The sequence below is a fragment of the Amblyraja radiata genome (assembly GCF_010909765.2).
Source record: "Amblyraja radiata isolate CabotCenter1 chromosome 42 unlocalized genomic scaffold, sAmbRad1.1.pri SUPER_42_unloc_2, whole genome shotgun sequence".
NCBI lineage: Eukaryota > Metazoa > Chordata > Chondrichthyes > Rajiformes > Rajidae > Amblyraja > Amblyraja radiata.
The window spans coordinates 3,155,164-3,168,659 of NW_022630088.1; positions in this window are offsets into that span (position 1 = coordinate 3,155,164).

The following is a 13,496-nucleotide window of genomic DNA, read 5'->3' on the forward strand; positions in this document are numbered from 1 at the left end:
GCTTAAATGTTGCAAAGAACGGTTAAATAAATGTGTGACGATGAGCCAAAAGCTGTTAACAGAAAAGTCTAAAGAAGAGAGGCTTGTCGGTCGAGACAAAAGTATGCAGGACCGATTGAGATTAGGACACTTCAGTATAGTTCAGCATGGAGCTTCCTTCACTGAGCAATGGACAAATGTTTATGCATTGCAGAATGTCATTATACAACAAGAGCAGATAAATACGTAGCGCCAGGAAATTGAGCGACAGAGAGCGACTGAAAAACAAAAACCTGCAGTCATGTGTCAGATCCCACCTACAAATAAGGAACAGAAACAGAGGAAATGTTAAATTTAGCAGAATTTCAAGAACAGGAAGAAATCTGCAAATTAGATTAGGATATTTAAAAATTGAAGAGGCAGAGATACAGGTAGAGCTAGAGTGATTAGAAAGATGAGTGGAATGAACCATTATAAGTGCTAAGTTTAGATACAGTTTACAGTTATGAGGATGTAATGTAAGATGACTGTAATAATATAATTTTGCAACTGTGTGTTAATCAATTATATTTAATGTACTAGAAATGGTGTTATTCGCCTCCAAGCTAAAGGGGGAGCAGTGTAATGTATATAATGTAAATGGTGTAACCTGCCTCCAAGTTAAAGGGGGAGCAGTGTAATGTATATAATGTGATTAACATATGTTATGTCTTGTGCGAGGGGACGCATGGGCTAGAGGAGACTCATTGTGGCGTCCAGCAATAAAGAAGCTTGTTAGTTTACTCCTGTATCTGAGAGTTCTTTTGAGTCAGTTCCAAGTACCTAAAATACACAACAATAGGCAACTTATTCTCCACCACAGCTAATCTCTACTGTGGGGTTCCACAAGGTTCCATCCTTGGCCCCATTCTCTTCTCCCTGTATATGCTCCCCTTAGGCCGTCATTGACAGGCACGGCATTTCCTTCCATTGCTATGCAGACGATACCCAACTCTATCTCCCCCTGAAGCCCAAAAACCAATCAAATCTGTTTAACCTTACCCACTGCCTCGGGGATATAAAGTGTTGTATGGCCCAGACTTCCTCCAACTAAATGAGAGTAAGTCTGAGGTCATCCTTCTCGGCCCCTCGGACTCAATCAAAATGATAGCAGGCAGCCTTGGAAGCCTTACCCCACTACTCAAACCTCACGTCAAAAACCTTGGCATGATATTGGACTTAGCACTGAAATTTGACAAACAAGTCAATGCCGTGGTAAAAGCTAGCTTCTTCCAGCTTCGGATGATAGCTAAAATAAAAAAATTCCTCCAGTTTGATGACGTGGAAAAGATCATCCACACATTCATCTCCTCCCGTCTAGATTACTGCAACTCCCTTTACACTGGCATCAGCCAATCTTCCCTGTCCCGCCTGCAACTGGTCCAAAACGCCACAGCGAGACTCCCGACGGGCACCAGAAAAAGGGACCACATCACCCCGATCCTGGCCTCTCTCCACTGGCTCCCTATGCGGTTCCGTATAAACTTCAATATTCTCCTCCATGTCTACAAAGCCCTCAATGGGCTTGCGCCCACCTACATAAAGTCTTCTCACCCAACACTCCACCTCCAGGCCCCTCAGATCGGCCGACTTGGGTTGCTGAATATCCCACGGTCAACGCATAAGCTCAGGGGCGATCGCGCCTTTACGGTTGCAGCTCCTAGACTGTGGAACAGCATCCCCCTTCCCATCAGAACTGCCCCCTCCATCGACTCTTTTAAGTCAAGACTAAAGACTTATCTATATTCCCAAGCCTTTCCTGACGTCCTCTGAGTGAGGGCTCCATGTATATATGTATGTAGTTTATTTTGTTGTGCTATTCTTATAACAAATGTAAAGCACTTTGGCCAACGAGAGTTGTTCTTTAAATGTGCTATATAAATAAATGTGACGACTTGACTAAACTAAACCAAAGAAGGGTCTTGACCCAAAATGTCCCTCCAGCACATTCTCTCTGTCTCTCTCTCTGTCTGAAATACTGAATCTTATCCTGACATATATGTATATGTATATATGTATGTAGTTTGTTTGTTTATATTATTCTTATAACAAATGTAAAGTACTTTGGCCAACGAGAGTTGTTTTTAAAATGTGACTTGACCTAAAATGTCACCCATAGATGTGGTGAGAAATTCTGTGATCAACAAAAATGTCAAAACTTGGATAAACTGGGGTGAATAGCGAGAGATGAGGGAGAGGGGGGAAAGAGGAAGGGAAGAGAAAGGGGGGAGAGTGAGGTGGGAGAGGGGGGAAGAAAGAGGGGGGTGAGAGTGAAGAAAGAGGGAAGAGAGAGGGGTGGAGAGAGAGTAGAGGGTTGGAGAGAATTGGAGAGAGAGGGGGAAGAGAGAGGGGTGGTAAAAGAGAAGGGGAAGAGGGAGAGAGGGGGAAAGAGAGAAACGGGGGAAAGAGAGATAGATGGGGGGGGCAAAGAGAAAGAGGAGATAGAGACAGAGGAGAAAGTGAGAGGGGAGAGAGAGCAAGGAGGAGTGAGGTGGGAGGGAGATATGGGGGAGAGAGAGAGCGAGGAGAGAGGAGGAAAGAGAGATGAGAGAGAGAGGGGGCAAGGGAGGTGAGAGGAGAGACAGAGAGGGACAGGAGAGTGTGTGGAGAGGGAGATAGAGAGGGAGGGAGAAAGAGAGAGAGAGGGGGAGAGAGAGGCGGAAGCGCGGGGGAGAGAGAGGAGAGAGAGAGGGGGGTGGGAGAGAAGAGGGGGAGAGAGAGAAGAGTGGGGGGGAAGAGAGGGGAGAGAGAGTTAGGGGAAAGAGAGGGGAGAGAGAGTTAGGGGAAAGAGAGGGGAGAGAGAGGGAGAGGGGAGGGGGGGAGAGAGAGGAGAGAGGGGACGAGAGAGAGGGGGGAGAGTGAGGTGGGATGGAGAGAGGGGGAAGAGAGAGAGAGGGGGAGAGAGAGGGAGGGGGAGAGAGGAGAGGGAAGGGGAGAGAGTGAGGGGGAGACGGGAGAGAGACGGTTGAGTGGAGAGACAGAGAGGGAGAGAGGAGAGAGGGGAAAGAGAGATGGAGGGGAGAGATAGAGGGGGAGAGAGAGGGGGGTATTGAGAGGAGAGAGTGCATCCTGGAGGACAACCAGTGGCTGCTGGAAGTAAGTACCAAGCACTGGGTAGAAACGGTGGAAGATAGTGGACTTCAAATGGGGGTGGTTGGAGAAAGCATCCTGCTTGCCTGCTAGATTTTCACTTACTGTACCTGCAGGAAAAATGTTCCCGATGTTGGGGGCGTTCAGAACCATGGGTCACAGTTTAAGAATAAAGGGGGGGGGGGGGGCAGTTAGGACAGAGATGGAGGATAAACTTTCTTCACGCAGAGTTGTGAATCTGTGGAATTCTCTGCCACAGAAGGCAGTGCAGGCCAATTCACTGGATGTTTTCAAGAGAGAGTTACATTTAGTTCTTGGGGCTGACGACCTCAAGGGATATGGGGAAAAAACATGAAGGAGGTACAGATTTTAGATGAATAGCCATGATCATATTGAATGGCAGTGCTGGCTCGAAGGGCCGATGGCCTATTCCTGCACCTATTTTCTATGTTTCGATGCTTGAGTATATGGCAATAAAACTCGATCACTTGATTTTGAAGCATTCATGCATGGTGGAGGCATAATGTAGTCATAGAGTGATACAGTGTGAAAACAGGCCCTTCGGCGCTACTTGCCCACACCCGCCAACATGTCCCAGCTATGCTACCTGCTTTTGGTCCATACCTCCAAACCTGTCCTAACCATGTATCAGTCTAACTTTTTCTTAAATGTTGGGATGGTCCCTGCCTCAACTACCTCCTCTGGCAGCTTGTTCCATACACCCATCACCCTTTGTGTGGATAAAGTTACCCCTTAAAAAGTTACCTCTTAAAAATACTTCATACAAAAAACATTGAAATCATACTTCTACAGTGCACTAAAACATGATTTTAATATCAAATTTCAAGAAGTTCCTACCGTTGGAGGGGGGATCCCCTTCTTCCACACCCGCTCCCCGCTCGGTTGCTCCACTCCCTCACCGGGTACACCCAAGTGATCAATGATCGCACAGCCTCCCCCCTTTCATAAACGCTCCAATCCATATTACAGCATATATATTGCATTCAAGTGTCAGTTAAAAGACTCGCTGCAGTATGCACCATATTGGACACGCTCCTCCCATCCACCCCCTCCCCCCTCCCCCCCCCCCGGTCGCAATGCTCCCTCGGGCTTGGTCTCTCGCAATTTCTCACTCCCAAATCTCACCCAATGTTGGCAGCCCTGTACATGTGACTTGACCCAAAATGTCACCCAGCACATTCTTTCTCTCTCTCTCTCTCTGTCTGAAATACTGAATCTTGCCCTGATGTATATGTATATACAGTGCATTGAGAAAGTATTCAGACCCCTTCACCTTTTCCACATTTTGTTACATTACAGCCTTATTCTAAAATTGATTACATTGTTTTTTTTATCATCAATCTACACACACCTCATAATATAAAAGTGAAAATAGGTGTTTAGTAATTTTTGCAAAATAATTAAAAATAAATAAATGAAAAATCACATTTAGGTAAGTATTCAGACCGTTTGCTGTGACTCTCAAAATTGAGCTTCGGTGCATCCTGTTTCCATTGATTATCCTCGAGATGTTTCTACAACTTGATTGGAGTCCACAAGTGGTAAATTAAATTGATTGTACATGATTTGGAAAGGCACACATCTGTCTATATAAGGTCCCACAATTGACAGTGCATGTCAGAGCAAAAACTAAGCCATGAAAACGGTCATTGTCTGTTGACCTCCGAGACAGGATTGTGTTGAGACACAGATCTGGGGAAGGGTATAAAAAATTTTTTGGAGCCTTGCAGCTCCCGAAGAGCACGGTGGCCTCCGTCATTCTTAAATAGTACTTTGAAACCACCAGGGCTCCTCATAGAGCCTGGCCGCCTGGCCAAACTGAGCAATCGGGGGAGAAGGGCCTTGATCAGGTAGGTGACCAAAAACCAGATGGTCACTCTGACAGAGCTCCAGAGATCCTCTGTGGAGATGGGAGAAACTTCCAGAAGGACAACTATATTTGCAGCACTCCACCAATCAGGCCTTTATTGTAGAGTGGCCAGACAGAAGCCACTCCTCAGTTAAAGGCACATGACAGCCCGCTTGGCGTTTGCCAAAAGGCACCTAAACAAGATTCCCTGGCCTGATGAAACCAAGATTTAACTCTTTGGCCTGAATGCCAAGCATCACGTCTGGAGGAAACCAGGCACCGCTCAACACCTGGCCAATACCATACCTACGGTGAAACATGGTGGTGGCAGCATCATGCTGTGGGAATGTTTTTCAGCGGAGCAAAGTACAGTGAGATACTTGATGAAAACCTGCTCCAGAACGTTCAGGACCTCAGACTGGGGTGGAGGTTCACTTTCCAACAGGACAACAACCCAAAACATAGGTCCAAGACAACGCAGGAGTGGCTTCATTACAAGTCTGTGAATGTCCTTGAGTGGTCCAGCCAGAGCCCGAACTTGAACACGATCGAATATCTCTGGAGGGAGCTGAAAATAGCTGTGCATCGACGCTCCCCATCCAATCTGACAGAGCATGAGAGGATCTGCAGAGAAGAATGGGAGAAATTACCCAAATACAGGTGAGCCAAACCTGTAGCGTCATACCCAGAAGACTTGAGGCTGTAATCGCTGCCAAAGGTGCCTCAATAAGGTACTGAGTAAAGGGTCTGAATACTTCTGTAAATGTGATATTTCAGTTATTTATTTTTAATTATTTTGCCAACATTTCTAAACAACTGTTTTCGCTCTTTTATTGTGGGCTACTGTGTGTAGATGCTGATTAAAAAAAATGAATTTAATCCATTTTATAATAAGGCTGTAACTTAACAAAATGTGGAAAAAGTGAAGGGGTCTGAATACTTTCAGAATGCACTGTATGTATGTAGTTTGTTTGTTTATACTTTTCTTATAACAAACGTAAAGCACTTTGGCCAACGAGAGTTGTTTTTTAAATGTGACTTGACCCAAAATGTCACCCATAGATTACACGACATAGATTACAAGACCTACACCAAACCCAAACCAATTAGGAGCAGACGAGGGCATTCGATCCAATTTGTGATCCCAGCTACAAAAACATAGAAACATAGAAAATAGGTGCAGGAGTAGGCCATTCGGCCCTTCGAGCCTGCACCGCCATTCAATATGATCATGGCTGATCATCCAACTCAGTATCCTGTACCTGTCTTCTCTCCATATCCCCTGATCCCTTTAGCCACAAGGGCCACATCTAACTCCCTCTTAAATATAGCCAATGAACTGGCCTCAACTACCCTCTGTGGCAGAGAATTCCAGAGATTCACCACTCTCTGTGTGAAAAATGTTTTTCTCATCTCGGTTTTAAAGGATTTCCCCCTTATCCTTAAGCTGTGACCCCTTGTCCTGGACCTCCCCAACATCGGGAACAATCTTCCTGCATCTAGCCTGTCCAATCCCTTAAGAATTTTGTAAGTTTCTATAAGATCCCCTCTCAATCTCCTAAATTCTAGAGTACAAACCAAGTCTATCCAGTCTTTCTTCATAAGACAGTCCTGACATCCCAGAAATCAGTCTGGTGAACGTTCTCTGTACTCCCTCTATGGCAATAATGTCCTTCCTCAGATTTGGAGACCAAAACTGTACGCAATACTCCAGGTGTGGTCTCACCAAGACCTTGTACAACTGCAGTAGAACCTCCCTGCTCCTATACTCAAATCCTTTTACTATGAATGCTAACATACCATTCGCCTTCTTCACTGCCTGCTGCACCTGCATGCCTACTTTCAATGACTGGTGTACCATGACACCCAGATCTCCCCTTTTCCTAATCGGCCAACATTTAGTTAATAGACTATATCCTGTTTTTGCCACCAAAATGGATAACCTCACATGTATCCACATTATACTGCATCTGCCAAACATTTGCCCACTCACCCAGCCTATCCAAGTCACCTTGCAGCCTTCTAGTGTCCTCCTCACAGCTAACACTGCCCCCCAGCTTAGCGTCATCCGCAAACTTGGAGATATTGCCTTCAATTCCCTCATCCAGATCATTAATATATATTGTAAATAGCTAGGGTTCCAGCACTGAGCCTTGAGCACTGAGACAGATGTGTTGGTACAGCAATTTGTTCTTCCCCCGCGCACACACACACACACACACACACACACACACACAATTAAAGCATGGAATAATCTCCACCTTACTATAGATACCCAACCAGATGCAACTACATTTAAAGTAGCTCTTTCTTCCCAATAACCCTTTCTGGCTTCAGTCCTCCCTTCACCACCTCCACAGTTTAAATACCATTTGGAATATTTTGGAGGAGCAAGAAACCAATGAACCAAGAACCAGCTCATTCTCTCTGTCTCTGTGTCTCTGTGTGAAACAAGCCCTGACATCCACGCGCCGAGACCGGAAACGCCCGAGCCCGAGTTGAGCCGAGTGCGTCAGCGAGCGAGCGCCGCCGGAAACGCCCGAGTGCGTGAGAATCGCCGCCGGAAACGCCCGAGTGCGTGAGCGACGCCGAGTCCGCGCCAAGATGGCGGACATGGGCGGGCTGGTCAAACCCGTCATCCCCGTGTGAGGGATAAGATGATTAAACCACCATCATTGTGAGGGGCCGAGTGATTGAAGTCACCAACCTTGTGATGGGCTGAGTAGTTGGAATCACCAACCTTGTGATTCGAACAAACAGTCAGACCTTCAGAGCTGTTGATAACATTGTAGAATAACAAGATGAGGTAAGGAATGTAGCTGACAACACAGAAGCTATTCTTTAGGTCAAAGGCAATTAAGTAGGTTAGAGCAACAGCTACTGAGCATGCTTAATAAAATAAATGAATATTAACTTTACGCCCCTCATGACAAAGAACCTAATTTAAATGTACATGCGATGTATGATGTGGGAGAGGGAATGATTGATGACGCACGGAGGGGAGGGTTGGAAGATTGTGAACCTCGATACCCTGATTGGAAGGGGTCAGAAGGGGAGGCGTCCGATCAATAAAGACTGTATACTGAATTGTATAAAAATAGACGTTTTTCCTTTGCTCGGTGTGTCTCAACTTGGAGAGGCACCCGATTCTGCAAACTCGCAAATAAAGCAGTTCTTGTTTCCACGATTTAGTCTCTGAGTAGTGATTGTGAGCACAAACCATATATCTCACAAGTTGGGGGCTCGTCCGGGATCGCCATTCCGGCCGCTTGACGGAGGCACGAAAGGAAGGGAAGGTGCACCCTGCTGATTTCAGCAGTCTCTGATCTCCTTGCTTGCCGTCAGCGGTTTGAGCGAGTGATATTCGGACAAGAGACTCTGGAAACAAGAGGGAATCCGGTGAAAGGGATCAATCAATCGAGCAATTCCTGTGCACAGGACTCGGGTAAGAATATTGACTATTAAGTATTACTCGGGCGATTGGGTTCTGTTGGACGGGAAAAGGTCTGACAGGGATGGGTAACCGGAACGGGCAAAGTAAGGGCCCGGGGAAAAAGGCTCAAACTGGTGAAGCGCCGCACATTCCGCCTGATAGTCCATTGGGGCGGAGTTGCACGGATGGGGTGAGGGGGGGACTCAGGGTAAAAGTGGGGCCAAGGAAAGAGCGTTCACGTCGCGGCCCTGTTTCAACCAATCTTTCCACCACCACGCACAAGAAGCACAAGAAGCGCAAGACAGACACCATTGTGCAGATGCCGAGAAGTGTGTTCAGCTCTGGCTGAACAACTTCTAATCTTGTGTGTGGACTCGATAAGAAGAAGAAGGGTAAAAGTAAGAAAGTCATGATAAAGTATTGTTACTTTGAATGGCCAAAGGAACCCATAAAAGGGAGTTCGGTGTGGTGGCCAAGGTTGGGATCCAATGAGGATTGGGTAAAACAGGCCTTGAAAATATTCGTAAATAAGAAAGAACCGTTAAATCAGATAGAAATAGATTACGCCCAGTGTTGGATACCCTACAATGGGATGTACCCACTAAAAACAGAAGAAAAGGATGAACCTCACCATGGTCATCCTGATGACGGTCACCTATGGCGCCTCCCCCCCCCCCCCCCCATATATGGACCCACAGGCAACCCCTGCCGCTGCCTGTGCAAATCATCCCGTCCTCCGTACCAACCCAAGGAACCCCCGTGGTCAGGGCATCTGCTCCTCCCGTGATGGGGGGCGAGAACCAGGGACCCCAAACTTTCAAAGAAGAGGAAGGGGTAAATGGAGGGACCAAGGTTGGGGTCCCCCGGGAAATAAAGAACAAGGATCAGGGGGATGGCGCACCGGGCCATCCCGGTGTTATCATTATCACAAAGAAGGACACTTTAAAAGAGAATGTCCAAAGATAAGGCACGAAGTACAATCGTACACACTGATGGAGGAATAGGGGGGTCAGGGGTTCCCCTCCTTGGGGTGTGTAGGACGTACACCGGAACCCTTGGTAAACTTAAAATTAGGTCCCCAAGGAGAAGACACGGTATTTATGGTGAACTCAGGGGCGGAAAGATCAAGTGTAACCAGGATACCGGAGGGAATGGGATTAGGGGAAAAGCAAGTCAAAATCTCTGGAGTAGCGGGAAAGGTAATGACAGCTCCCGAGATAGAAGGAGTAATGGTAAGATATGAAAATCGAGAGGCCATGGAAGACTTAATCCTGGTGCCCCAGGCAGGAATAAATCTGATGGGAAGGGATTTACAAGTTCAATTAGGAATGGGCACAGCTCCCGTAGGTGGACAGATTATAGTACAACTATATAAATTGACGACCGAAGATGAAGAAAGAGTAGTCTCACAGGTGTGGGCAAGAGAGGGAAATAGGGGAGGTCTAAGAATACCACCTCTAAGGATAGCCTTGCGAGAAGGAAGTGAAGTAGTACAAGTAAGACAGTATCCGATTTCAATGGAAGGAAGGAAAGGGCTGCAGCCAATTATAGAAAACTTACTGAAGGATGGAGTATTGGAGAGTTGTATGTCCCCCTACAACACGCCAATACTCCCTGTAAGAAAGACTGACGGAACGTTCCGACTGGTCCAGGATCTAAGAGAATTGAATAGGGTAGTTAGGGCTCGACACCCGGTAGTCCCAAATCCTTATACCATAATGGGACGTATACCCCCTAACCATAGGTGGTTCAGTGTGGTAGATTTGAAAGATGCCTTTTGGAGCTGCCCCCTGGCTGAGGAAAGTAGAGACCTCTTTGCATTCGAGTGGGAAAACCCAGACACACTGAGGAAGCAACAGTATCGATGGACTGTGCTCCCTCAGGGATTTACTGAATCCCCGAACCTGTTCGGGCAAATATTAGAACAAGTATTAGAGGATGTTCCCAGGACCTATGGGACACAATTATTGCAGTACGTAGATGATTTGTTACTCTCAGGCGGAGAAGAAGAGCCAGTAAGGGATGCAACCATAACCCTCTTAAACTTTTTAGGGGAAAAGGGATTGAGAGTGTCCAAAAATAAACTACAATTTGTAGAACAGGAGGTTAAATATCTAGGACACCTGATTAGTGACGGGAAAAGGATAATAAACCCCGAAAGAATAGCTGGGATCACCGGGCTGCCGATGCCAAGGAACAAAAAAGAAATCGGGAAGGTTCTCGGGTTAATTGGATACTGTAGATTATGGATAGACAATTACACCCGACAAGTCAAGTTCTTGTATGATAAATTGTGTGAGGAGACTGATAAAGTACAATGGGATTCTGAGGACGAACAGAGATTTGGAGAAATAAAGAATAGCCTGATCACCGCACCGGTACTGACCCTCCCGTCCATCGATCAACCATTCCATCTCTTTGTTAATGCGGAGAATGGAATTGCGTTGGGGGTACTGACACAAAAGAGAGGAGGGAAGCGACAGCCAGTCGCATTCCTTTCTAAACTCTTGGATCCGGTATCACGAGGGTGGCCTGTATGTATTCAAGCGTTCGTAGCAACAGCAATATTAGTGGAAGAAAGTAGAAAATTGACATTTGGAGGTGACCTGGTAGTAGGTATGTTGCAAAGCCTACCTGAAGCGTCGCTGAATATCTGCCGCTGAGGTTGTGCGCGATTTTGGCGCCGTTTAGAGGGGGCGGGTTTAAAACGCGATTTTCTCTAAGCTGTTCCAATCGAAAATGTTCAGCCTAGTTAATTATTAACGAAAAATCGCTGATAGACCCCGTCGCAAAAGCTATTATTAGGTTTAAAGGCCTTGAATAATAGTTATAGTAGTTTAAAAATCAATCTTTAAACCCGCGACCGTCAGCAACCGCAGGGTCTCATAAAGAAAATAGCAGAAGGTAGGTTGTATATTTTTACATTCAAAAGGGCTTCTAAAGATCCTTTTATACAAAGTTTAATATTGCGAGTAGCTCATTTTGGGCCCATTATATCGCGCAGTATTTTTCTGGGCATTTGGGGCACAAATCTACCGCAATGTGAACGTTCTAAACCAGCGCGTTCCACAGGATCCCACTGGAAAGCTGATTTAAATGGGCATTTATTTACAGCAATTGAACACTGAATTCCTTCCATTTGGCCTATAAATTAATGTAAATGAGATTTTAAAATCATGTTTTATTGTGAATTATTTGTGAATATTATTTGGTCATTTAGGCTATTTAAAAATGTTAATCATTTATTAAGAAATGGATAAATGTTTAGATCTAGTAATTGAAGTCTGAAATTAGCTACAATTAGGTAACTAACTAATTATATGCTTTAATTTCAGGTCATCCAAGTAAGATTATTTTATATTTGTTTCAGAATGCTTCAATCTATGATAACTGAAAATTTCATTCAGTTCGCTTAATTTTTAAGAAAGTTATGGGCTTTTGACTGTTCACGATCACAGCTTTTTTGTTATGTCCATAGAAAATCAATAGGGAACAAGATGCTCATTTCCCAGTATGAAAATTGCCATAACTTTATAAATACTTGAGATATGAAAGTGAATTAGGTGTCAAATTAAACTTATTTTTATGCTTTATCTGATGGGATAAATTACAGACTTGAGTTTTAAAATCTCAAAATTTTGTAACATTGCTACATTATATAATTAAGCGCGTCACAGTGGTGCAGCGGTACAGTTGCTGCCTCACCGCCAGAGACCCGGGTTCGATCCTGACTACGGGTGCTGCGGGCGCGAGTACATCGCGACGCCCCGTGTCTCCCAAGAATTCGAGTAATTCAAGAAATTGCGACAATTCCCCTACCTGTCTCAAGGCAGCTCACACGGAGCAGTCTTGCATCCCTTTAGTACAGCCGACAGGAACTTCTGGACTTCGGTTCCTGCAGCTGCAACAACTTTCTGGTCGATCTCCGTCTCACTCCTGAGCTAGTCAGAGCAGCAGAACTTCAGCGGAGCTGCAGAACGCCAGCGGAGCTGCAGAATGCCAGTGGAGCCGTCTGGTAGCACCAACAGACGGCGACACGTACGAAAGCACCGCCGGGGATGCAGAGGTGGGTTAAAGGCCAGGTTAGAGCTAGCCCCACATAGGCTAGCGATTCCTAGCCTTTTCCTCGCCAACGTGCGCTCACTGGCAAACAAAATGGACGAACTATGGCTAAGGATCACCTCCCACAACATGATCCAAGACAGCAACATCCTGATCTTCACGAAACTTGGCTCAACATCGACTTTCCTGATAGCGCCATCCAGCTAACGGGGCGTCAATTACTCCGAGCGGACAGGACAACAGACTCCGGTAAGACCAGAGGTGGGGGTTGTAGATCAGTGCATGCTCCTTTAACATAGTGACCTCACCACTACTAACCACTCCCCATTGTCTCCTGTATAATTGTAGCTTCCCCGCCTCTAGCTCGCTCTCTAGTCCCAGTGATAACCACGGACAGCTAGAGCATAATGTGTGTAGTGCCTTTAATAAAGATACTTAGTAAGAGACTTTGTGTGTCGAACAAGCCCTTTTACATGGTGTCAACGCGGTAGACTTGCGTCTCCTGTTTATCGGCTTTATTTTATTATTTGTTTCTCCCAGTTGTGTCCCCACCTTAACATTTTACTATGGCTAACTCGTGCCGTCGTCCCGACAAGCTCGTTTTTGACGCGGACATCGTGCACCGCTGGACTGTCTTCCAGCGCGACTATGAACACTACATCGCTATCGCTCATCCTGGTGCCACTCCTGTGGTACAGGCTCACCTACTCCTCAACCTGGCTGGTCCGGAGGCTATGGAACATTATGCGTCGTTCGAATTCGTCCCTCCGGAAGACCGCTACGACCCGGTATGTCTCATAACCAAATTCACTGCCCTATGCGACATACCCACCAATAACATTATTGAGCGTTTCAAGTTCTTCACAAGGCGTCAGGTTCCAGGTGAGCACATTGACGCTTTCATTGCCTCTTTGCGACATATGTCTCGGCGGTGCCGCCTTGAAGCGATTACAACGGACGAAATCATCAGGGACGTCCTGGTCAACGGTCTCCTAAACTCTAAGCTGCGTGACGAGCTCCTGA